Below are 23756 nucleotides of genomic sequence, written 5' to 3'. Positions count from 1 at the left end.
ACTAAGGTAGGGTTGCATACATGAATGTTATTTACAAGAAATCTTCCATGTTCAAGTTATCATGATATGAAGGAAAGTTTGCAAGAAAGCTTTCTCCTTGTGGTATTTATAAAAGACGAAATGTTAATAGTAATCCATAGATGTTAAGTGATACCATTGATTTTAATTGTATAAATTTAAAACTTAGTAAATTTCTTACAATCCTTTTGTGCACTCAATAATTTGGAAGAAAATTTTTATGTTGAGAGCTCATGTCACATGCATAGAAACATTGATTTTAGTTTCCAAACTTAATGCAATTATAAGTAGGGAAACCATCAAATTTATTTCATGATATAATAAAATGAAGTTTGTTGTAAAAGAAGACATAATACAAGCTATGAGATACATTGTTGTAGGCATACATTTTCGTCTCTGGAAAATGTATGGGGAAGGGAAATAAATTCTCCCCCAAATTACAGAACAATTAAATAGTAGAAGAATATTCTCCAGATTTTAGACTGTCCAATAATAATGAAATAGCATTTAGAAATAAATAAATATCCTAGGCTAATATAATACCTATCTTAAGTGACAAAATGGTACACATTAGAATCATGTGACCTCTAAGTCACATCCACACTCAAATAAAAATAAGTGAATTAAAATTTCAAAAAAAGAAATTTAAAATAAAGAAAATAATAATTAGATAAATGTATAAAGAGCACATAATGGCTCTTGTTAGAAGTATGGATCATCTTAGCAAATAAAGGCCTTAAACTCAAAAAAATAAAAATAAAATCACTATCTTCTTAATTCCTACGCGTAAGACTTAAAACAAAAAAAAAGCTGACATTCTGCCATGTCAGGAGCAGTCGACTCATTGGGCACGCCTCCACATTTGGTTAAGGGTGCTCCATCATGCGTAGAAAGCATAGGGAAGAGTGGGATATGACCCACCTTTTTGCAAAGATTGTAGGCGCCCATTCCTAGAAGGTGGTGGAGTAATTGTATGTTGGGCACGTGATTTAATGTTTAGATGGTCAACATGGAACAAGGGAGGAAGTGGAATAGCGACCCAATGCTGCATGGAAAGGAGTAATAACGGTACTTGATTTCCTCACATGATTAATACCATTTCCCTCTAGGCGCCATGGATGGGGAAGTTCTTGCAAGCTTAAATTAAAGATAAACACACTCTTAATTCTGACATCCTATCAAATCACGCCTAGAACTAGAAGACCCTCACTAGCTCCTGGCTCAAGATTTGTTTGGAGACACCCATATCCATGCGGATCCCACTGAATGCATAAAAGAATGAAATAAGCTCACAAACTGACTATGTCAAAGTTAGTCCCCCTTGGGTTCTTCTACATTGGAAGAAATATGTGCGCCAACTTAGGAAAGGATAGCGTCTGGGGAAGGGTAGAAAGAAATATAGCATAAATTGCCTTTGGATTTAGGCATTTATCTAGAATTAAGTGACATTCGAGTTGTTAAAATGTTAATAATTGGCATTAAAGTAAGATGCTTTATTCATTGTTAGGTTATCTTATAGGAGATGGGTGTTTGTATTTTACTAATGGGGTTGGAGAGTGTTAGCAAGTTAAGGTGTTAGATGTATTTTTGGATTAGATTATTGTAAGTAGATATTTTAACCTAGCATTAAGGGATAAGAGATGAAGATTTAGAATTTGATGTTAGCTAACAATATTCATTGTGAATATTAAATAGAGTTTAGTTTAAAATATTAGTTCATGTATTAAAGAATTTAGATTTTAATTACATTTAAGTTATTTGATCATGTTTATGGTATTAGACCATGTTTAAGTTAATTGGAAGCTAGTTATGCTATTTAATCATGCAATAAAGAATTAGTGGAACTTAAAAATAGGGTTGGAGCTATTTTACGGTATCATGTATTTTGTTAATTTTAATTAACCATCGCTCTATCATAATAGAATAAAAAGTTAGACAATAGAAATAAATTAGTAGGAAGATGTGATATGTTTGGAGCCTTCATATTTTCATAAATTATTTTATTCTTAAGTTGATAATAGTTTGTTCCCCAGATAGAATATAAACTTAATGTGATGACCTTCGCATAAACTAGGAATCAAAAGTCAAATAGAAAAAAATAAATAGATTAAAAAGAAGAAGTTGTGTTTGGCTCAATAAATTTAGGGCATGACACCTTTTGCCTTTCCATTATTTTCTTCAACATTAGGTGTTAATGCTCAGTTCATGCAGATTTTGCTTAAGTGACTGACCTTCTAGAAATTCAAACATACAAGTCCAATTTTTTTCCAATTTCTTTATCTTCCTCTGAGATGTATCCTAGCACAATTTGTTGCAATGTGTCCATACTTTCCATAATATTGACAATTCGCCCAAGTATTTCCCAATTTATGGTATCACCTTTCTTAAATGTTTTTCCTTGACATTTAGGTGTCCAATTGTTCTTTACATTAGATCTACAATCTTGTGCCTTATGACAATACTTCTGACATGTGTAACAATAACCTTCAATTCTAGAAGTAAATGGTGCCTTATTGGCCTTTGATCTACACTCATATGCTTGATGACCTTGGTTGTTACAATTGAAACAATAACCATTTAATTTGGGTTTTGAATTTGACTTATCAATTTTTCTCTTGTTTGTATGGACTAGTTTTCCACATTGATAGCATATATGCTTCCTGTTCTTGGGTTTCACAATCACATTCCTTTGTTATCCTTTCTTTGATGATCCTCCTTTGTAGCCTTGTTTTTTTCAAATGCAATCTGAGTATCAAGCTTCTAGTTTTGAATGATATTTCCCACTTTATAGCCTTCCATCTTCAAATTCTTAACTCCTTCAAGATCTTAACTAGTAAGTGGTTAGACTTCTACCAAGAGTACATAGCTATGATGCCAATTGTTGGAAATCTAATAAGGAAAGTAAGATACTAAGAGGAGGGGGTGGGGGGGTGGGGGTGGGGATTGAATCAAGATCTATAAAACTTTTAATACTTAAAACATGAATCATATTTGATGTCTTCATATAAACCCTTTTTTAAACATAAACCTTATATAAATGCAATTGTGTACTTCAACATAACATCTAATTGCATGAATAAAACTCACAAACACATAACACTTGATACAAACATTTGGTAACATAGAAACCCTCCAAGGTGAAGGTAAAATTGCAATAGGGCTGACACTCACAAAGATCTTCTCTATCATAGTAATAAATTTTGTTTGTTAAGGCTACAATGTTTGATCACTTTTGATGATCTACCTTGTGAGGGGTATTCCCTATTAAAGGCTTACAAGACTATTAGGTCTACCTTGATCAAATGATTTTACATCAAAATTAAGTGAGTACTTTGTTAGGAGATTTACAAAGGCATGTTAGGACCACTTTGTTAAGAGATTTAAACCTTGAAAAACTTGTTAGAATGTATCAATATCTAATCCTTTAGTTTGCACTTCAGTGCAAATGTCAGATCTCCTCTATCCAATGTAATATCACCTTTCTATGATTGATCTTCAATAAATAAAGTTATTACTATTTAAATTGACACACACAAGGGAGTAGAGAGTGAATCCTTTCAATGTATTAGCATGTTCTAGTGCTCCCATTGGATAAAGATCTACAAAGATAATCATTCCTACCATATACTAGGTTTTATAATTAACTAGTTATATTACGATGCAATAGAAATTTGAGTAAGCTAAATTATTTGGGAAAACTTCCATAAGTTTAGAAACTAAATAAATAATTTTACTGCTTTAGATGGAATTTTACTAAGATGAGGTGGCAGATTGCCAAAAAATGGAATTACACGTAAATATATTTTTCTTGTAGGGAAAGATATGTGTTGTGCATGTTAGTGCTATGTGGGGGAAAATTGTGTGAACAATTGTCCTCGTCAATGAAAAATGTATTATACTATGAAAATAGGACAAAGTCTTCTAGGCAAGTAAGGCTCTCTATCATCAAATGTTTGTTGCTCATTTTTTTTGCCAAATGATAGACATCTGTGACACCAAAATGTTGCCCAACACTTCCCATAGGCCCATCAATAAGTTTTCCAATTTCGTCAATGGGATTAGTTTCATATGCATTTCTTCTTCAGTGGGTTTGAAACTTTCAAGCAACTGAAGCAGTATAAGAAAAGATAAGGTTGCTCTACCATTTTCCTACAACGTAAAAAAATTGCACAATGCCAATGTTGTGGCATGGTAGGCCTTAACGGTGGTGAGGTGTGAGGAGGTATGAGTTGGGTTGAGCCACCTCTTGAACAAGAGTTGGATTTTTTATTTTTGGGAAGAAAGGAATCGCCCATCTAAACTGGTTGGTGATTTTGTGCATTGGGAGAGGATTTTTGGGCAGAAGTCATTAGACATGGAATTTGATTTGGAGGAGTTTTGGGAAGGGGGGAGAGTGGGAACTGAAGGGAGAAGTTGTCCAGTGTTCAGATTGGGTCCCCTATCTAAGAAGGAGAACCACTTTACATCCCTAAGGAGGACATCAAGGAGAGAAGCAACACACAAAAGAAGTTTGAAATCAATGAGGCGGATATGGTGAGGTGTTCAAGCAAGGCAACACCAAATCTAAATTGGTTCCAGAGGAAAATGAAATCGTGGCTAATTGATTCTCCATAGTTTTAGAAACTCAAGAAGGAGAAGGGGATTGGAGGTATTGGAAATGTGTTCTTGTATGAATCTTACATAAGAAGTAGGTGCACCAAGCTAAGACAGAATGCCAGATTTTGTACATGTTGGACCATTCTTTTTTTCCAAAATGAGTTAATTCTATTTGTTTGGAAAACTATTGTATAAGATGTTGAGAGATGGATAGCAAAGAAAAAATGGAATTTAAGGGAGTGAAGAGAACAGGAAAAGAGGTATAAGCTAGGGCATGCATATATGTTATTTTGGTATATATACATTGTGCAAGTACAAAGGATATACTAAATGAATATATGAATTCCATGGAATGGGTGTGTTGTATAGAATGGCTAGGGGGTTGTGTTACAATGTTCTTAGGGTGTAATTATTGGTCTTTTTCACATATTTTTTGTGGTTTGAAGGGGTATGCATACTGTCATTCTCAGAGTTCCTTTGAATCCTAGATTTATTTCTCATTATTGATTGCTTCTAGGGGTTTGTAACTAGTATTGTTGGAGATTGGCAAGGGAGGCAAAAAGGGTTGTTGATCTAAGAACATGTCATCTCTATAATCCCATGTTGTATATATTGTTGTGTTGTCTCTTGACGTAGATACTTCCAAAATTCTAGATGCTTCTTCACAATTTTAATAATACTATGATATTTGTATTAGCGATGGACTTGATTGAATTTTTTTCTAATTTATGATTGAGAATAATTATTTTTCTCCCTGTTATTTTTCAAAATAAATAATGACCTTCTAAATAAATAGTATTTATATGTTTCAATAAATATACAAATAAATTGAACTTTGTAAAAAAGTTGAGACATATGAAAATTATTGATTTCTATTAGCTAATTGAAAGAATTGACTTGGTTTTTATGACACTCGATGATTGCAATAGTATCATGTTGTTGGACGGGAACTAATAATTATTAATTATTACCAAAGAATAATTTGCATTAACACAAACTACAAATCCCTCCTCTTGTACATTAAAACAATTGCAAAAATTAAAGGGAAAACAAACCAAAATATAATAGACTGAAATTGAAAACAGGTTATCACATTGATTAGTACAACACTAAAAAGAGAAAATTGATGGAAAATAGGAGTCTATGTATGTGTCAAAGCAAATCACTATTTTGGATCTATAAAAGAAAAATAAATAAATGATATAAGATAAAAACAAAAAAGTGAATAATTTTTTTTGTTCAATAGTAATTTTTAAAAGTTTTGAGTGTATTTGACATTGTATAGGCTTTGGAACTATAGGCATTGACATTTCTTAACAAGTAATTAAAGCATGTTATTTTATGGAATCAAATTCATCAAATATTTTAATAATATTATATTTATATTTTTTAACAAAATAATTATCATATATTAATTTTATAAAATCTAATTGGCTAAAAGCTTTTGAATGATATGCATTTTTGCGGACTATATAAAATTATTATATAAGCTAAAATTTATAAAATTGTGTTAAAAGTACATATTCTATAATGTAAATTTTTTAAAAAGATTCAAAAAAAAATTAATTTTTATATAATTTTTTTTTTGTCATAGTATGATATATTATTTTAAATAAATTACATAACTAGTATTGATATTTTAAATAAATTTATCTTAAAAAAAAAGTGATAATATCCATTATAAAAATATTAAAATTTAATTACTACATCTAAAAATATTTTTATTTCTATTCTTTTTTGCACTTTTTAAGATTTTTTTATTTTGATTCTTTAATCTTAGTTAATTTTTTATTTTATGTTTTCTTTAAATGATTATTTATTTCTCTTAAGTTTATAATTTTAGAAAATATATTATGTAATATTTATTAAATTATTTTAAAAATATATTCTATATTTATAATAAAATATTAAGGTTTTTACAGATAGATGGTAGTCAAATTTAACCTAGAAAGTAGATGTTAACATTTACACGCTCACACCTTTCAACTCGGCCCATTGTACCATTGTAGAATGCTTCAAAACATTAATAACATAACATTATTAATATTAACTTTGATTAAAAATTATAAAAAATTAAATATAATTTCATAAATCTTAATATTTTATATTTTATAATATTAATTTAAAAAAAATGAACATTTTTTTATTTTTTTTAAATTAATTATTTTTTGTTTGAATATGTTTAATATAAACACATATGTATCATGATACATATATTCAATCATATTCTATATTATTATTCTAAACTAACTAACTTCTAAATATTTAATATTCTATATAATATATATGTTTATAAGCTAGTCAGAAATCAATTATAAAACCTATTTTCATTATGTTAGAAGTTTTATAATTTATATTTATAATATAATGTAGAAGCACCAATAATGTAATAATAGATCATTTTAATATAAAGTCCAAAATTGTATTTTGAAAATGTTAAACTAAAGAGCATGTCAATATGCATTTATGTATTTAAAAGAAACCTGCAAAATTATAAATATTCCAAGTTGTACTATAGGGCCAGATATGGATGGGAAAGATATAGTTGAAAGGATAGATTGAATTGGGGAAAATCCTTTACGACCCTCTAGGTGCTAATAGTCATGACCAACTATTATTACAAATTTTTGCGAAGTGAGAATCGATATAACTTTTAGTTACTAATTTCAAGAATCAAAATTTGAGACGGTTTTTATCTGCATGTTTTGGTGTTATTGGGTTCTAATTTTTAGCCTATTATGGTCAAATAATTTGATATCCAAAAAGTCAACTAAGGAGTTGAATTAATTGCTTATTGACATGATATTAGTTCTTAGAATATTTCCAAAAATTTGTGTCTTATTTATGGCATTGGTTCTCTCTTTAAAGTGAGGATTGAAATCAAATTCAAATGTGTTTGCATATAACATGATTTGGGTGGAAATCAATAACTATTAATGGCTAGAAAATGACAGCTCCAAATTGGTTTATTCTTTCTATTGGAGGACTAGACTTTGGATGGCTTCTTTTTTAAGTCTCATACTGCATGCACCCTAAAATGGTCGTCTAGACTATGGGCCCCCATTCTTCAATTTATCAATTTCCTAAATCAATGCATCGCAATATTTTATTGAATCAATTCAAATCATTTTCCTTGACCAAATTACAATTAATTTAATTATTTCAATATTTCCTAAGGTTTGATCATTTCATCAATAATCTTATTTAATTAAAAGAAAATATCCATTTTAAATCAATAAAATAATCTCACGTAATTAGAAGAAAATCTCTCTTTTATTTAAATAATTTTCTCTTATTTAATTAAAATCTCTCTTTTTATTAAATAACCTTATCTTATTTAATTAAAAGAAAACCTCTCTTTTAATTAAATAGTTTTATCTTATTTAATTAAAATCTCTTTTTTTATTAACTAATCTTATTTTATTTTATTAAAATAAAATATCCTTTTAAATAAATAAAATAATTTTATTTAATTAAAGAAAATCTCTCTTTTAATTATATAGTTTTATCTTATTTAACTAAAATCTTTTTTTTTAATTAAATAATCGTATCTTATTTAATTAAAAGAAAATCCCTATTTTAATTAAATAAATAAATCCCCACTTAAAGCTCTCTTTTGATGAAAAAAGGAAATAAATCAAATAAAATCTTATAAAGATTCCTTTTTTCTACACATGGTGGGCTTTTTTTCCTGTTACTTGCCTTTTTAGAGATTTATCCCACATTGCTCTTGTGAGAAGCCTCCCGCCTCCACACTTCCCTTTATAAGGAGCCCTCTCCTTCTCATTTGGATAGATGTTAGTTGCTATAGTATTGTTATGTTGCAGGTTTGGAGAGCGATTTTGGAGGAGGAGTTTGAGCGTTCGAGTTAGAGTCTTGGGGTTTGGACATCAGAGCTTTATTGCAACTTCTCTCTTCTTGTCTTCTTCTCTCATGCATCCATGGATTCCATCATCATGCTCCATCCTTACATTTTCATATCATCTTAGAGTCATGTTTGATTTCATAGATTAATCTTGCATTGTTATTTCCTTTCATAGATTAGATTTCCTTTCTTGCATTACTTTGCATTGTTATCATTTAGATTAGCTTGCATCTTCATTTGCATGCATATTTAATGATCATGGAGACTAGCACTCTTGTTTTTCCTCTTTGAATCTCTCATTTTATAGTGTACTTAGATGGACACAAACTAGGTCAAATTGAGGGCCTCCATTACAAATGCTTGCACTCCATGAATAGAGAGCTATGAGTTGTCATTTGAGATCTCATTCTTGAGTAATCTTGGATATAATGACTTATAGAAGTGTGTCAATATTTTAGTACACATTTTTGGTGCCCAACATGGGGCAACCCACCTTTACATGCTAGTTTTGGCTTTTTTTAGAGTTAACCCCCTTATGTAGATTTGTTTGGAGATGAAAAACCCTAGATCTTAAAGATCTGATCATATCTCCCAAACGATTTCATATTTTTATCTGAAAGTTTTTTTCAATTGAAGAAATATTAGAGAAGCTTCGGTTAAAAATTCAGATTTTTCTTAGATAATTCGTGTTTTTCATAAATTTTATTTATTTTTCATGAAAAAAAAATTTTGGACACAAATTAGCAAAGTTTTTAAAAAATTCTACATTTTTCGAAAGGTCTCGAAATTCTAAATAGGGATTTTTCTTTATTTTTTGAGTTTAGATCTCATATGAGGGCTCAAACACTTGATTTACAAAAACTAGTATGTTTTGACAAAATGGGTCCCTAAGACACAAATGAATTTTTTTTTGAAATTTTGAAATTTTTAGAAATCTTTTGGTTTTTTAATAGGGGTCTCTTTTCTGTATTTAGGGTTTTGGGTCTGAATTCATGGCATATATGTCTAATCTTGTTGACTAGGTCAAAAATCAAAATTTTAAAAAGGGCATTTAATTTTCACATGGTTCAGTACATGATGTGAGTTTTCATTTAGGTAATTTTTTGGTTATTATTACTCCTAACAATCAGATTTTGAGATCTAACCCTAGGGTTTGCATAAGACATCTATCTTGTATTGGTTTGCTTGTTGTTTGCTTAAGAGCGCTTGCTTGATTTGTTAGATTAGTGGAGTTATATACGTGCATTGCTTTGGATCTTAGGTATTTGTATACATCTTTATAAAATTTGGACTTTAGAACTAAAAATGAACCTCTCATATGTTTGACTTGAGTGTTTTACATGCTTTCATGATTCACATTTCGATTGGTGCTCTAAAATTGGACCTAGATTTTCTTTCTTGTGTACATGTTTCACATAGTAATTAGGCCCTATGAACACTATTTGTGGTGATCTTGAGAGAGTGGGCTTCATTCACTTTCCTGACATACAAAGCTCTTCTTGACGATATATCCCCTTGTAGGTAGGTAAGGATTTGATATTATTTCATTGTCTCGCTTGGTTTGTTTTTTATATTTGTTGGTACTTTCTCTCTTGAGATTGATAGTGATTGGTGTTGGCTTTCCAAATCTCAATAAAATGATTTTATATTAGTGTATCAATGAATTTGTTTTCTATGTTTGGGTGAGGTGAAGAGGCTAGAGGAGTATACTCTATTCCCTTTTAGGCACATCAGAAACTTGGAACCCTTGAATTTGAACTAAGTCCCCATGTGGTCCAATTTTGTGAGTCTTCCTTAATTAGAGAGGGTTAACCATAGTGGATACTCCCTTTATTCGGTAAACCATGCAGATGGAGCCTCAAGCGGTAGTAGCCACTTTTGCTATGGTAGTAACACTCGCTATATAAATGTCTTTGTGGTAGAAATCTCCATAGGTGCAGTCTTTTGTTGGGCTATTAGATTTCCTCAATATCTCTGATTGATTAAATTCTCGAAATGTGTCAAAACCCTAGTGTGTCGAGATTGAATTTTTCCCACATAAGATTGCAAGAGTTGTAGAGTTGACCATTACTAAGAACCATAATGTAGCCCAATTTTTTTTCTAGGACTATGTGTGTGATTGGAAAACATTTTGAGAAAATACACAGTAGTGGTTCTAGGGGTTAGATCATACTAAGACACTATTCTTGTCTATGCGCAAGGTTGCTTTGTCCCTTACCCATTTCTTATAGACATTTTCTTGAACTCCCTGAGTGTTGTCTTGCGTGCCTGTTTTATGATAAAAAATCTATTGATGCATCTAGTTGGTCAATTCAAACAAACAAGAAAACTGAGTTCCCAAGTTGAAACCTTTCTCGATTTGTTATCTAGTCATTTCCAGTCCTCCTTGGTTGATCCAGGTCAGATTAAGTCACTTACCTCATTGTTGGAAGGTTGTTGTGTTTTGACCTCTTGAATCAGTAATATTTTATTTTACGAGTGACCTTGCTTGGAGTTGATGAGTTAGAAACTGTCCTTGTTGAGAGGATAAACCTTTGGATTCTTTGATAACATGTTTGGAGAGTCTTAGTAATCTCATGTCCATTCACTTCCATTCAAAATAAATTTTAATTAATTATAATTTTGGTAAATCATCCTCTTGATCCATATGTATTAAGGTATTCACCCAAAGTAGTGGGCACCTCTATGACAATGTTGGTTTATGCCTATTGCAAAAATTCTATCTTATCATCTCTTTTTTGGACAAGCGAGTGTTTTTACTATCCTAGTTTGGTACTAACATTTCTTAGGTTGTCCTATCAACTAGTACCTTTTCTTTCATGTCGGTTACAACAAGATATCAAGCAGATCAAGGAAAGCAACCTCAAGTAGTCTTTAACCAATTACCCTTAGGTCAAACTCGCCAAAGACATAATGGAAAAGAACTTGTATTTAATCAATCACTCAAGAACAACTCAGTAGTTTGGTTTGATCCTAAGAGTAACCTTAGTAAGTTGAGTACACCCTTAGCATCTTGTTTCTTAGATATGGATATGAGTTACATAATCACTCGACAAGAGAGGGAAGAAATGGATGAACTCCTTGATGACATATTTGAAAAACATCGAGATACCATATTGTCTGCATCTTCTAGATCCAAAGACCTCTTGAGAGAGAAAACGAGTAATAAATCCTTTGAGCATATGCCAATATTTTATGATGGACCTCTCTTTGACCAAGATGAGAATGACAAAAATGGTCCTAGACATGTTTTTTAGAAAACTTTTACTCCTTTGAGATTTTTATATGACATGGTTCTTGAAACCTTAGTTGCAAACAATATAATTATTTTACCATACAAATCTAGACCTTATGAACCTAAGGTAAAACCTCCATGGTGGAAAGATGATCACTATTGTGGTTACCATATAAATAAAGGTCATAAAACTAAAGATTGTATTACATTGAAATGTAAAATTCAAGATCTTATTGATGATGGAATATTGATATTGAAATTCCTAAAGAGTTATATGATGAGGATACTTCTCTTGAGCTAGATCATGTTGATGAACCTATGTCAACTGATGGTTTCCTTGATACCTCCACTTCTTCTAACACTTGTAAAATTCCTAAAACTTCAAAGCTATCCAACATACCTACATCAATCAAAGAGTCTAGTGCTTCCCACACTGATTATGTGTATCCTCAAGGGCTACCTCTAAAAGAAACTTCATCTAACCTACACTTAACTACAAACCTTTTTCAAGCTGCTAAGACTAAAGATACTCCACCTTCATCTGATGTTATGCCTACTATGCTCATTTCAGCTAGTCCTTAATTTCCCCTTCAATATCCTATCATGCAGACCTTATATATTCCTTTTTCCTTAGAAGTGGCTCCATGTCAAAAGGACTTTCAAAAGGATAAAGATAAAAATGTCAAGAAAGATCAAGATCAAGCACCCCTTCATCTCCTTCAAGATGTCACTCTTCCATATCCTATGTTTTATCCACCTCCTAAGTATGATGAAGACACTACTTCCACTATTTCTCTCGAGCTTACTAAAAATTGTGAACAAAGTTCTATGCCTATTCTATCCAAAGAAATTTTTCAAGGTTAAATTATTCCATCTTCTTGTTCTACCACTCCATGTTTGCTTCCACTTTCTACTCTTCCTAAGTCTTTTCAAGCTCCAAGAAATCCTATCAAAGAAGTTGCTCCTATTCACAATGCTCATGATCCTATTGAAAATCCTAATGTTCACTCTAAATATGTTGATGTTCTTGGTTTTCATATAGATGTTGATGGACTTATTGATTATCCTTTATCATTTTCCACGTCCATCCTTGGACTTCCTCCACCAATACCAAGGGTTGCATGTCTTCCTTCCATCTCGGGTCCTTATGTTCCTTCTCTTTCACCTCCTAATTTTTCATCCATCTTGGGTCTTTATGTCCCTCCATCTCCTATATTTCCACACAATCAATGTAGATGCATATCCTTAAATCCTGTTCATCCACCCACCCATCTAAACCAGTCATATCCTCCTTCTTCCACAAGTCTCAAGTCTTTTGGAAGTAACTTGAATGTTCAATACAAGAAAAAAAAGAAATTCAAGAATCCATCTAAAAAAGAAGCTCATCATGTCTCCTCTAATCAACATAGAGGCATAAAGTCAAAAGAGATATCTAAGAAGAGAACTACAAAACAAGTATTGGTTCCAAAATCCATCATTAAAGATATTCTCTCTAAATCATCAAAAGGAAATGAAAAGCCTACAACTATATGGATTCTAAAGTCTCTCTTGAAAGAGTCTAATGTTGAGCAACAAGTGAAGTTGACATTCAAGCCTCCAAAGAATTCCACTTCATCTTCTTCCAAAAGCATTCTTCCATTCCATGTGCCTAAACTGCAACCTCTTCTATTCGTTCACCATATTCCTTCATGTATTCCTTCATTTACATTTCCTCCATCCTCTCGCCACCCTTCAAGGTGTGTGTTGACGTTGATCTTCTCTTTCTTTCCATCTAGCCTTTCACAATCCTTTCATTCACTATCCTTCTACCTTCTATCATTTTTCCTCATTTTCCTATTCCTTTTATCTTCCAACCTCACTCGCTTTGTATATAACCTTATCCTCCATTTTTCTCTTCCATATTCCTTTCCTTATCAACATCTTTGAGCATATCATTTTGAATCCTTGGCATATCATGGTTTATCCTTTCAAGGAGAATTATCTAAATAAAAATTCTTCTTCCAAAAAATGAAAAAAAAAAATTTAAAAAAATTGAAAGTGTACCTTGGTGAAAACCTAGAAATAGGCGCCTTGGTAGCAAAAGTAAAGAGAAATAAATTCCTTCTATGGTGGAAATTACTCCCTTGTGGTGCTTGGTATAAGTATCGTGATGAAAACCTGGCAATCAGGCATCATGTATAGTTCTTCTACATCTTTCACCCATTCCATCATCTCACTTTGATCTTGACAATGTTGACCTATACATGAACATTTGGCTATCTTGTGAGCTATCTTATGATGATCTTGATTTCATTCTTTTCATGTGGTTAGCCTTCATATCTATTTTCCTCCATTCATTCTAGTATTTCACTATCATTTTCTCATTTGGTCTTCATATGATAAAAAAGAGTAAAACATGATGTTGTGAAGTCTCTTGACATTTCTACTCCTTTAGACTACATCCTTTCCTACTCTTGCATTATGCTTTCATGACTTATCCTATGTTGGCCTTTCATTGCTTGTCCAAATGTGCTTTACATGACAATTTTCCCCTAGCTTGGGTACTCTTGAGGAGTTTTCCCTTGAGGATTTCTTCTCTTCATTTTCCTTCATTCTCTTGTCTTCCATTTCTCCTGCTAGCTTGTTAATCCCTCTTGTGTTCCACCTTGCTAGATATTGGGACTACATGATACTATCGTTCTTGGGAGTTTGATGTCCATTTGTCTAGGGGCATCCTTTGTATATATTTATTGATCCTTGAAAATCTAAAAAATATATATTTCAAAAAATCCAAAAAATGATATATTTCAAAAAATTCTAAAAAATGATATATTGTTAAAAATTCTAAAAATCGGAAAATGTCCTAAAAAAATGATAATATTAGTGAAAACCTACCAATAGGAGCTTTGATGTATCTCCAAAAAAATTAAATATTCCAAAAATAGAAAAAAAATCAAAAAATTGCAATAAGATCCAAGTGGTGAAACCTAGAAACAGGTGCTACTTGAGGCCTTTGCACCCCTATTTCTTAGTGCATGTCCTTGACACTTAGTCTTTCTCCATCATTCCTTGTCCTTATTTCTTTGGTTTGGAATTGATTATTGTCTTTGTCTAGGGGACATAACTATGCTAGCTTTGGTCTATTGGATGTGTTAGTCTTTAAGATACCTCACAAACAGTGTTTTTCAACACCACCCCAACTGTATTTTTCAATACAACCCTTGACATCGGGTGTTTTTTAACACTTATTGGTTTGGTCTTACCCAGTTTTGTCATGTGGTCTTATACACTTAAATTTTTAAAACACAAATACTTAATTCTTGAGCTATGTCAGGAACTTTTCTTTGTGTGTTGACTGTTATTAATTTTTGTTGAGTGTCCTTGTCTAATAAGTCTCTCTGGTATGCATAGCTAGAGGTCTTGGGACATAGGGCATATTTTTAATTTTTTTCTGCTTGTGGGTGTGGTCTTAAAACTCTAGTGTCTTTTTCTGTCCCCTTGAAACACTTTAGGAGATTTGAGACATCATCCTTGATTGTTTTTGCACAACAGTTCTTATGGTCCTCCCAACATCTATGCCTTGATGCAAGCATGGTTTTGCTACATTAAATTGGGTAAGCTAACATTGAGGTCATCTTGACCTTTATGACTTTGATGCTTATGTTAGAATCTTTCTACATTCCAATCCAATATAAATCACATTCATATCTTCATAGTTGTGCTTGTGACTAGTGATGATTGTGTGATTATTCGATGTTCGTTAATAATGGCCCAATGATGAAAATAAGTTCTTTTGCATTCTTTCATAAATGATGAACACAAAATCCTATGTTACAATTGCTCTATTGCAAGTACACCTTTTTATTTTCATGTAGCTTGCCTAGTTAGACTTCATGTTACTTTGAATTTTTAGGCTACATTATAAGTTTGAGAGGGTTTTCCTTCATCTTTCTTGTGGACTTTTAATCAAACGTGATCATGTCTTGATCTTCATTTCCTTATCTTCTTTTGTGATCTCAATCAAAAAAATTTATCTTGAACATTTGATTGATTTTGAGGCATTCTCTTTCTTGAGGCAAATTCTCTTTCTTCTTTCCACTTCTTTCCACCTCTTCCAAACTTATATCTTCCATTTTCTTTCACCCCATTTCTTTTCTTCTAATTCAACTTTGGGGCATAATCTTCATGCTTGATGATCTACCTTGGTTCTGTGAGCCTTATATTTTTCATTTTATATCAAGAACCTTATCTTTTAGTTCAATTTGATTGAATCTATCAATTTGTTGTTTCTTCTCTATTTCGTTTCGATTTCAATCACGAGGGGGCAGTACCTATCAAACTTCAATCCTTGATTCAACTTTATCAATATTTGTTCTGCCTGGGATAGCCTTGTCTTTGTCAAGACAAAATTGTTATAAAAAAAATTTATTCTTTGTCCTGATGTGTTCCTAAGTTGACCACATATTTGTGTCATTTTTTGAACCCAAATCGACCTCACACTTCAACTGCATTCTTTGACTACATGTGTTCCCAAAATGATCACACATTAGTCAAAGAGGGGCAAATGTATGCACCCTTAAATGGTTGCCTAGACTATGGGCCCCCATTCTCATTTTATCAATTTCCTAAATCAATGCATCACAATATTTTATTGAATCAATTCAAATCATTTTCCTTGATCAAATTGCAATTAATTTAATTATTTTAATATTTCCTAAGGTTTGATCATTTCATCAATATTCTTATTTAATTAAAAGAAAACATTTGTTTTAAATAAATAAAATAATCTTATTTAATTAAAAGAAAATCTCTCTTTTAATTAAATAATTTTATCTTATTTAATTAAATCTCTCTTTTTATTAAAAAAATATTATCTTATTTAATTAAAAGAAAATGTTCTTTTAAATAAATAAAATAATCTTATTTAATTAAAAGAAAATCTCTCTTTTAATTAAATAGTTTTATCTTATTTAATTAGAATCTCTCTTTTTATTAAATTATCTTATTTAATTAAAAGAAAACATCCTTTTAAATAAATAAAATAATCTTATTTAATTAAAACAAAATCTATCTTTTAATTAAATAGTTTTATCTTATTTAATTAAAATCTCTCTTTTAATTAAATAATCTTATCTTATTTAATTAAAAGAAAATCTCTCTTTTAATTAAATAAATAAATCCCCACGTAAAGCTCTCTTTTTGATGAAAAAAGAAAATAAATCAAATAAAATCTTATAAAGATTCCCTTTTTGCACATATCTCTAAGTGGTGGGCTTTTTTTTCTTGTTACTTGCCTTTTTAGAGATTTATCCCACATTGCTCTTGTGAGAAGCCTCCAACCTCCACACTTTCCTTTATAGGGAATCATCTCCTTCTCATTTGGATAGATGTTAGTTGCTATAGTATTGTTATGCTGCAGGTTTGGAGAGCAATTTTGGAGGAGTTTGAGCGTTAGGGTTTGAGCCTTAGGGTTTGGACATTGGAGTTTCATTGCAACTTCTCTCTTCTTGTCTTCTTCTCTCATGCATCCATGGCTTCCATCATCATAATTCATCTTTGCATTTTTGTATTAGTTTAGAGTCATATTTGCTTTCATAGATTATATTTTCTTTCTTGCATTGATTTGCATTGTTATCATTTAGATTAGCTTGCATCTTCATTTGCATGTATATTTGATGATCATGAAGACTGGTACTCTTTCTTTTCCTCTTTGAATCTCTCATTTTATGGTGTGCTTGCATGGGGACAAACTAGGTCAAACTAAGGGCCTCCATTACAAACCATTGAACTCCATGAATAGAGAGTTATGAGTCACCATTTAAGATCTCATTCTTGAGCAATATTAGATATCATGACTCATAGAAGTGTGTAAACATTTTAGCACACGCATACTGCCATGTCTTATTTGAAATCAGGTTTTCAGTTGCAACTCAAGAAATGGTTTTCATGAGATTATTGGTCTTAATATGAATTGATTGCATACTTTGAAATGTATATAGAAATGTTTGTTTTCAGATGTGAAATTCAAATGTAAAGAAAAAATAAGTTCATACTTAGAGTTAGGCTGATTGCACTGATTCTAGTATTATTTTCTTTTGAATTGTATTTATCTTCACATCATATCATTTTCTATGGTCTCGGTTACAAACAAAGTATTAGGATTAAACCTGTTTTGATTCCCATCATTGATTGTATGTAAGTATTTGTTAGTATTATGACAACAATTGAAGTATGCATATGCAAATTTGGGTATTAGTTTGCTATTGTATTATATTAATTATGTATATTTCATTGCATATATTTATATTAGATATTTTATTTTGTATATTTATAAAAAATACATAACTAAAATATTAAATAATTTTTTTGAATATATATATATTTTTTAATAAAATAAATGAAGAATTTGTAATATCATTATTTACTTTTAACAATCTTATAAGGCACAAACTATGTGTGTTATACAACTTTATTTAGATTGTGTGTGAGTGTTGTTTAGATTGTGTATGATTTTTTATGGATGTGATTGATCCATCATCATGGGTATGCAAGTGAGCAAGAGATGCATAATAAAAAATATATAACAAAAAATATATAAGAATAAAAAACTCATGTAAAACACAAGGATCCTAATAGATTGTGAGAAATTGATAATATTTATAATTATGTTGGTAAAGAGATTTGTCACTTGAAAAAGATGTAACTCAATCCAACAGAGTCTATGTGGAAAACTATTCTCAATAGTTGGATAGCCTCTTAACATGCGGTCTTCCTTTGCATTAAAGGGGCAACTCCCTCGTAAGATATAGGTTTTGGTTTTTCAGTAAAGATGTATTTGAACTTGATTATTAAAGAAAAAGGTACTGAACGACAAACACACCAAATGACTTCACAACTTTCTTAAATTAACATAAATTGATAATAAAGACGATCAAGAACTACACTTGAAGATAATCATTATTACCATGTTGATCCATGATTCATAAACATTCACACAATACCACAAAAACATTCACAATAAAAGAATCAACAGTTTTACGTTGCAACAATTTAGATTTTAGAAAAAGAACCCAAACGTGTTTTCCATTTATTTTCTTGCAACAAGAACATAAGAGAGAATTTCGATTTCAAAGACAAAAAATATACACACTTTCCAAAATTGTCTTCTCATCAAAATTTTAGCATAAGTGTTCCCTATTTCCAAAGTCCAAAATATCCCCTACAAAGCCAAAATTATTCCTTATATAGACTTGAGGTTAAGAACTACTCTTTTGTTAATAACTACTTCCCAAATACATGATTTAGGTAAGGTTAATTAACCTTACAAAAATTAAACTATACAAGGAAAACATCTACAAACATGACTCAAGCCAAAATTCACTAAAAGAGCATGAAATGTACATCTAACTACTAAAGCTTCTAACTACTAAAATCCATCTATCAAGACATGATAGATTTATTCTTGAAATCTCTATAGGAATCAAGTATTGCTGTCATAGAATCATAATTAGGAATGAACACTTTTCCATCCTAAATTTGGCTCTGAAGTGTTTATCATGGATCTCTTCTAACTCTTGTTGATATGTTGAAATGTTGCAACCCTCTAGAGTGACTGAGACTAGACTGAGCTTCATCATCATAGTTTCAGCATATGACACTTGATTCTCTATATTTGAATCAATCCTGATACTAAAAGAATCAAGGAGAAATTAACAATCAACATGTTGAAGATCACCAATTGCTGCTCCACCTGCAATAATTGTGAACACTTCATCTGAGACTTTCACTTTGCCCACTCACTTGTAGCTATCAACTTTCCGAATTCGGCGATCCCTCTACTAATGTTTATTGTTTTCTAGTTGATAATCTTACTCCATAAGTGTAATTGGTTATTAGTCAGATCAGCAATAACCTTTTCAAGAATTAAGGTGTTCACATCCATTTTTGACATCTCCTATAATTCATCAGTTACTCCTTGCCAAGTGGCCTTTTGTTTGTTCCTAATTTTGAGTTCTTTAGATATCTCTTCCACTTGCATAATGATATTCCCACAAATTTCTTTTGCTCCATTTATGAACTTCAAAGTATCTTCTATCATCCTATTTACCTATGCCTCTATCATCATACTATGAAACCTTTTCTTATTTATGTTATGTACCACATTGTGATTAAGAATACCTTCAGGATTGGTAAGAGATGGTGAAGTAATTATTGCCTGAGCATTAGAAGAATTGCTAACTGAGTTAATGTATGATACCAACATTTACACTTGCTCTTTGAGCTATTCATTTGACTTCTTTTCTTTCTTTACTCTTTATAATATTTGCACCATAAACAACTCAAAGTTCTAAAAATCTCCTTTTGCACTAGATGGTCCAAGATCAACTTTGCTCAGAGTGAAATCTGACTCTGAGGCTTCTTCGACATTCTTCTCCACTGTAGGCCTCACTATTTCTACACATCAATTATGTGAAGTTTTATCAATGACCAACATAGACATCATTTTAGGAGGTTTTTGAAGAAAACTAGTGTTGAAAATAATTATTCAATTGTATGTTGTCTTTGATGTTACACAAAATGTCAAGCCGTACCAGGCAAGTTAGTGTTTGCCGAGCTCACTCGGGGATTGAAGACAGTTTCCAGTGTATGTCGAGCATTCTAGTAATAACCAAGTTCAAAGTCAGTATCTACCAAGCTCACTCAGGTATCGAAGGAAATCTAGTATTAACCAAGCTCACTCAATTACCAAAGAAAAGTTGGCATGGAACTAGTGTTAACCGAGCTCACTCAGTTACCAAAGGAAAGTAGGCATAGATTTAGTGTTAATCAAGTTCACTCGGTTGCCAAAGGAAAGTCTTTTTCTGAGTTAGTGTTGACCGAGTTGGGTTGGCTAACAAAGGATTTTCCTGTTACAACATATTGAGTTTGTTAGATTATTTTTTTAGTTCTAGTCAACTTAAGGGCTGATTATTAAATATTTGTAAGTGTGTTCAAGCTAACTTCACAAGGTAATTCATATACATATAAGGTCAAGTTGAGGATTGAATGTGTGAACATATGGAAGGGAAGAAGATGAATAAAGGAAGCAAATTAGAAGGATAGTAGAGTGTCTGAGTTAACCGAGTTGCACAGAATATTCTGATTAAGGAGGATTAATTACTTAAGCTAGAGTTGAGATCTAAATCAAAAAAGTAAGTTGCATCATCAATCATGTCAAGTCATTGTTACTCTCTAATAATTGTAGCAGTGAATCAAATCTCCTAATAGAGTTAGCCTAATAATTATTTACCAAATCTCATAAGATTTAAGTATCTAAAGACCTCTAACAGGCCACTCCTAACAAGGTGATCTAAATCCTTTAATAGGATCACACATAACAGTGTGTTTTGTAACCTTTAATAGAGTTGTCTCCTAATAGGGCTCATTTCAAAAGAGTGAAAAATAGTACAACTAGTTGTAATTGGTGGTTTTCCCAAATTGGGTTTCCACGTTAAATCTTGGTGTCTCATATGTTCATTTGCTTTATGTTTCTGCAACTAAGTTAATTAAGGTTAATCACACTTAATATCTTAAGATCTGCATGTTTAGTGGTAAAAAAGTAACAGTGCATATATTCAGTATTAATCGAGTGTTTATCGAGTGATAGTTATTTTTAGTGTAAACCGAGTTACTGTGTTAACCAAGTGATTCTATGCTAACTGAGTTACAATAGAGTTTTTGTTTTGTATTATTGACATCTTAAGGGACTTGGACTTGTTTTTGTGGTAACTAATTCGCCCCTCCCCTCTTAGTTACTCCTCTTATATTTTCAACAACTAGAGACCGCATCAAATGAAGGTGGAGCCATCTGAACTACCTTCTTCTTTTGTAGACTCGCTTACATCCATGAAGGTGTAGGAGCTTGAGATGATACTTGTGTATTTTTTTCTTGATTTTCCATGATCACCATTAAATCCTCTGTGTTAGATAACTAGTTATCTATCTACATAATGTCTATTAATGATATCTCGGGAGGAGAGAAATTTTGGGGAGAAACTACTATTTTAGGTGAAGAGGCAACTGGAATATGTTTTTCAACAACTTGAGGAGATTTTTCAACATTCTCATTGGGTCTATTTTCTTCCCGATTCACCTTGTCAGCTTTACTCTTCTATTTTGTCCTTCTTTTTTTGACTGCAAATTCAACTTCACATAGTTTAGATAAGACGGTTGATTTGGATCTTCATCATCACCATTACCACTTGTATCCAATTGCTACATTTTCTCACTTGAAGTCACTTTAGGTCCATTTGAGATCATTCTTCTTCATTGTTGCTTCTCCTAGTAGAATTACCCCCTTTACCTTTAAGTTTAGTAGCTTTATTTTCTATCCTTATTTTAGTCACCCATTCCCTTGTTCTTTTGATGACATAGCAGTTCTCTCCTTCAAACTTTTCAACTCCTGAATAGACCAATCAATTGGTGGAAGTTCTAGTAGCCCAATCTTCTCCTAGTAGAAAGTGTCGACCAATGAACCTTCGTAATTATCTATGTCTGTCATGTCGTAATTACTCCTCTTATATTTTCAACAACTAGAGACCACATCAAATGAAGGTGGAGCCATCTGAACTACCTTCTTCTTTTGTAGACTCGCTTACATCCATGAAGGTGTAGGAGCTTGAGATGATACTTGTGTATTTTTTTCTTGATTTTCCATGATCACCATTAAATCCTCTGTGTTAGATAACTAGTTATCTATCTACATAATGTCTATTAATGATATCTCGGGAGGAGAGAAATTTTGGGGAGAAACTACTATTTTAGGTGAAGAGGCAACTGGAATATGTTTTTCAACAACTTGAGGAGATTTTTCAACATTCTCATTGGGTCTATTTTCTTCCCGATTCACCTTGTCAGCTTTACTCTTCTATTTTGTCCTTCTTCTTTTGACTGCAAATTCAACTTCACATAGTTTAGATAAGACGGTTGATTTGGATCTTCATCATCACCATTACCACTTGTATCCAATTGCTACATTTTCTCACTTGAAGTCACTTTAGGTCCATTTGAGATCATTCTTCTTCATTGTTGCTTCTCCTAGTAGAATTACCCCCTTTACCTTTAAGTTTAGTAGCTTTATTTTCTATCCTTATTTTAGTCACCCATTCCCTTGTTCTTTTGATGACATAGCAGTTCTCTCCTTCAAACTTTTCAACTCCTGAATAGACCAATCAATTGGTGGAAGTTCTAGTAGCCCAATCTTCTTCTAGTAGAAAGTGTCGACCAATGAACCTTCGTAATTATCTATGTCTGTCATGTCGATATCCACCTTGAAATCTATCACTTGCCTTATAATAAGCCACATCCAATCTTGCTTCCTGATTTTGAAATTACTTTCAAAGTCTTCCCAAAAATCTTCTAGAGTCAGAAAGCAACCAAGGCAAGGAGTTAGCTTCAACTCATTGATTATGTAGCCTTTATTGTCATAAGGAAACTTCATAGTGTAAGGATATAAATTAATCTTGGAAATGGATCTTTGTATGTTCCTCACATTTGTTGCAGTATCACACCTGTAATATTTGATGCCAATAGGAAAATATATCTTGCTTGCCCTCCTATTCTTGCAAAAGTTATTAATTTGACTAATTTGCCTACATATCTCAATCAACACCAGTTTATCATCAATGATTCTAGGTAGCATAAGGGGCTATCCTTGATGAGCGGCTAATCAAATATAAGTGGACTTTGAGAACCATATGAAGTAACTTTTGTACTTTTAGATTGCCATTACTGCTTCCGGTGAAATTTTGAGTCCCATTTTTCCTTGAAGTTCCTTTACTATCAACATCATGAATGCATTATTCACTCTCCTGAAATGGTGTAGGCTACTTTCATATTGCAACTGAGAGAGATGATTGTAAATGATAGTTGCATCATCATACATACCCTATCTATTAAGTCCAAGCCAACTTTTTATACTTGCAAAAGCATAGAAGAGTAATGGAGTTCAATAAGTTATCTATGCAAGGCTGTTAGAAATAATAAGATCGAAATGAACTAAAAAATAAAGAATTATAAATTAAT

The sequence above is a fragment of the Cupressus sempervirens genome, chromosome 10 (assembly GCF_028749045.1).
Source record: "Cupressus sempervirens isolate cs-2001-9-10 chromosome 10, ASM2874904v1, whole genome shotgun sequence".
Lineage (NCBI taxonomy): Eukaryota > Viridiplantae > Streptophyta > Pinopsida > Cupressales > Cupressaceae > Cupressus > Cupressus sempervirens.
This window is presented reverse-complemented; position numbering follows the sequence as displayed.